Source organism: Myotis brandtii, unplaced genomic scaffold, assembly GCF_000412655.1.
Source record: "Myotis brandtii unplaced genomic scaffold, ASM41265v1 scaffold49, whole genome shotgun sequence".
Classification (NCBI taxonomy): Eukaryota; Metazoa; Chordata; class Mammalia; order Chiroptera; family Vespertilionidae; genus Myotis; species Myotis brandtii.
The window spans coordinates 6,101,458-6,106,094 of NW_005368707.1; positions in this window are offsets into that span (position 1 = coordinate 6,101,458).

Consider the following 4,637-nt stretch of genomic DNA (forward strand, 5'->3'; position numbering starts at 1 on the left):
TAATACCTGGCCACAGTGGATGCTCCGTGTATGCTAAATAAAACATCTGTGGACTGCACGATGCCTCAAACTCCAAGATGAATGGTGTGAAACTGTTTTCATTTGCTGTGATTCAAGTTTATTCTAAGCAGGTTTTAGTCACAACTACCATTAGCTGCTTATATTGAAAAATGAATAAACCATTTTCTTCCTCAAACAATTGCTTGAACTGGGGACTCAATTTTGTTCCCAAACCCTTTATTGCTTAAAGCCATTTATCTGTACTACCACAACCTTGGTGTTGTGTTGACATAACCAACCCACAGAGGCCACGAAGCAGTTAAAAGCAAAGCCGTACTTAATCATCTGGATTAGGCACAGCCTGAAGGGCTTTTGAATAGGAAAGAGGCTTTCAGGCAACACCTGGCTTGGAAAATGCAGCTTTGAAGAAGGCATACCAGGTGTGGCCCATCTTTCTATGGCTCTCCTGTGTACTTGTTTGTGCGATGTGGTTAGGGACAGAACCTGTAAAGGTGGGACAGTGGAGACACAGTCAGTGTGCCCATGAATTCAGTGAGAAAGCTTGAAAAGATGGAGCCTTTAGTCACCACCAAGAGGCGACTGGCCTTCTGGCCCAGCTGATGGTCAAGGACAACAAGCAAGGGAGAGATCTGGCTTCCCAGGTCTACTGCCCTCACCTCTCCCAGCTTCTGAATAAAAAATTGGAACTTTTGGGCTGATAGAGAATGTTTCCTGCTTTGTGAATTAATTAATTAATTAATTAATTAATTAATTAATTATATCTTTATTGATTTCAGAGAGGAAGGGAGAAGAAGAGAGAGAGATAGAAATATCAATGCTGAGAAAGAATCATTGATCAGCTGCCTCCTGCAAGTCCCACAATGGGGATCAAGCCCACAACCTGGGTATGTGCCCCAACTGGGAATTGAATGGTGACCTCCTGGTTCATAGGTCTACACTCAACCACGGAGCCATGCTGTCTGGGCTGTGAATTTATTTTTATATATGCAAATAATATTATAAGAATGATGCAAAATAAAATGTCTCCATATTCTTATCCAAATACAACATTAGCAAGCTCATTTAATACCTCCGGGCTCCGTGCAGTCGCATATATTTTATTAGAAGTAGATGGTTTATTATATTGCAATGCAAATATTTTTACTACTTAATATATCATATGCATTTTGCTAAATGTTTCTCTAAAATATTCTCTAAATATTTCTCATGGCTAAATGGTATTTTGTCAAGCAGAAGGAATGATAATATTGAACATGTACTATGTTTATTATATACTAAGCTGACTGCCATGTACTTTCCATGTTTATCTCACTTATTTTCCACAACTTAAGGATGGCAGGTGATATTATTTACTTCCTCTTTTTAAATTTTCAGATGAGAAATTTTGGAGGGCACTTGGTAACACAGTCCTTGAGGGGCAGAGCTGGAGTCTGCCCAGGTCTGATTCCAGGGCCTAAGCTTTTTAAAAAAATATTTTTATTGATTTCGGAAAGGAAAGGAAAGGACAGAAAGAGATAGAAACATCAATGATGAGAGAGAATTATTCATCAGCTGCCCCCTTTACCCCCGGCATGCCCCCTACTGGGGATCGAGCCCCATAACCTGGGCACGTGCCATAAGAATCCAACCCTGATCTGCTGGTTCATAGGTTGATGCTCGATCACTGAGCCATGCTGGACAGGCAGGGGCCCTAAGCTTTTAACCAGGATGCCTAACCATTTCTTTTCTGTCTGGATATTTAAATTGCTTCATTTCCCCCTTTTGTTATAATAACTAATTTTACTAAGGACATCTTTATCCATAGGCCATCTGCAATGAAATGCTGTTGACTGTAAGCAACAGTCAGAACAATTTGATGACAATTGATGTCTTGTGCCAAAATGACTTTGAAAAAAATTCTGCCAATTTATAGTGATATGTAATTATATATTGATTCTTTATATATCTATTTATAAACTACCTCTTTGCCAGCATTAGGTATGTTAGTTAAATTTTTTTTTTGCTAATTTAGTAGCAAAATGAAAATTTAGTATTTTAACTTCTTTTATTAGAACAATTTGAATATTATTTTATTTATTTGTCCACTGGAGCTAGTATTTTGAATGTTAGGTTTATGTCCTTTTTTCATTTATTCATTGGACAAATTTTTAAAAATCAATTAAAAGGTCTTTTCACACCCTAGCCAGTTTGGCTCAGTGGATAGAGGTTGGCCTGCGGACCAAAAGGTCCTGGGTTCTATTCTGCTCAAGGGCATGTTGATTGCAGGCTCCTCCCGGCTCTGACCCTGGTCAGGGCTCGTGCAGGAGGGAACCAATGGATGTGTTTCTCTCACATCAATGTTTCTCTCTGTCTTCCCCTCTCTCTTCCACTCTCCCTAAAAATCAATGGAAAAATATCCTCTGATGAGGATTAAAAACAATAACAAAAAGGTCTTTTCTCATACTAATAAAGATATTAACCCTTTGTTAGATTTGGTGCACATTTTTTTTCCTGGTCTGTTTGCATTTAATTTATTTTATTTTTGACATGTTTTCAAGAGTTCATGTAGCTAGGAATAGTCTTTCTAAATTTTAATTTCATATACTGCTTCTAGACAAAGTTATATCCTTCAAACTCTCCTCTGGGTATTTCACAATATTTTATTTTCCTATAGTTTTTTTATTTGGTTAAACAATACTGTTTGGAATTTATTTTGATTTTTGGTGTGGCATATATATAAACCTAACATGCTCAAGGCTGTGTCATAACAAGCAAAAACTCCATATCCCACACACCCTCTAGCTACTAATCTTTCTCCACTTCTTTACCTCCCTCACACACCTCCGCCCACTCCAGTTTGGATTCCATCCCAATTACACCCACAAAACATCTCTGCCTCTCAACTCCCCAATGATCTATGTTTTCATTTCTGTTGGGTAAATTCCTAGGAGTAGAATTGGTGGGTCATATGATAGGTGAATGTTTAACCTTATTTCAAAACTCCTAAGCTGTTACTCCAAGTGGTTGGAAACACTCCCACTAACACTGTAAGAAAATTCCAGTTGCTTCACCTCCTTGCCAACATTTAATATTGTCAGTCTTGTTAATGGGTGTCAAGTGGCACGTTGCTCTGGTTTTAATTTGCATTTCCCTAATGTGTAATGATTTTGAGCACCTTTCTACATGTTTATTGATAATTTGTATGTTATCTCTTGTGAAAGTCTTTATCCATTTAAAAATTGGGTTCTCTTTTTATTTTGACTTGTAGAAGTACTTTATATTTTTTAGATAAGACCTCTGTTAGATAAATGTATTGCATATTTCTCCCAGCCTGTGTCTTGCCTTTTCAATTTTCTTAATGGTATCTTTTGAACAGAATTGTTTTAAATTTGATTATTTCCAATTCATCAATCTTTTTTTTTCATAGCTAATGCTTTTTCTGTCCTAAGAAATTATTATGTACCTCAAGGTCATGAACATGTACTCCTATGCTTTCTTCTAGGAGCCTTATGGTTTTAATTTTTACTTTTAAATCTAATATCCAACTCAAATAAATTTTTACATATGGATGAGGTAGGGGTCAAGGTACATCATTTTGCATATGGATAATTAATAGTTCCAGCAGGATTTTTTGAAATGAATTTCCCCATTGAATTACCTGGAAACTTTTGTGGAAAAGCAACTGATTGCATTTTATGTGTGCATGCGCGTGCGCACACACACTCACACAATTTCTGGCTCCCTATTTTTTTTAAATCTATTTTTGTATCAATACCACACTGTCTTGTAGCTTTGTAGTAAGTCCTGAAGTAAGGTAGTGTAACACTTCCAAAACAGTATCTTCTTTCAAGATCATTTTGACTATTCTAAGTGTTCATATTTTTGAATCAGCTTGCTAATTTCTACAAAAAAAGCCTGGAGAGATTTCGATTGGGATCACATTGATCACTTTGGGGAGAACTGACATCTTAACAAATTGAGTTTTCTGATCCATGAGTATGACACATCTCTCCATTTATTGAGTCATTTTAAAATGCTTCTTAGCCATGATTTGAGCTTTTAAATGTAGAGATATTGCACATCTTTTATGTATTTCTAAGTAATTCATAGTTTTGATACTATTATAATTGTATTGTTTTAAACTTTTATTTATCGCTAGCACATATAAATAAAATTGATTTTTTATATAAACATTATATCTGGTAATCTTGCTAAATTCATTTATTAGTTCTTTTAGTGGATACTTTATTTTGTGTTATACCCCTACCCCTAGATTCCTTAGAGTTTTTTTACATAGACAATTATGCCATGAGCAATAATGAGTTTTAGTTCTTCCTTTTCAAACTCTTTACAATTAATTAATTAATTAAAGTATATTTTGCCTTATTGCACAGGCTAAGAACTCCAGGACAATGTTGAAGTATTCAATCTTAGAATGCAGTCACTATTTCAACCTTAAGTATGCTGTTTTTTTGTCATGAATGGGTGTTGAAATTTGTCAGATGCTTTTTCTTCATCCACAGAGTTGGCCATATAAGTTTTTTTTATTTTATTCTGTTAAATTGGTGCAATACATTAATTGATTTTCAAATGTTAAACCAACCTGCTAAACCATTCTTGGAATAAACCCAACCTGG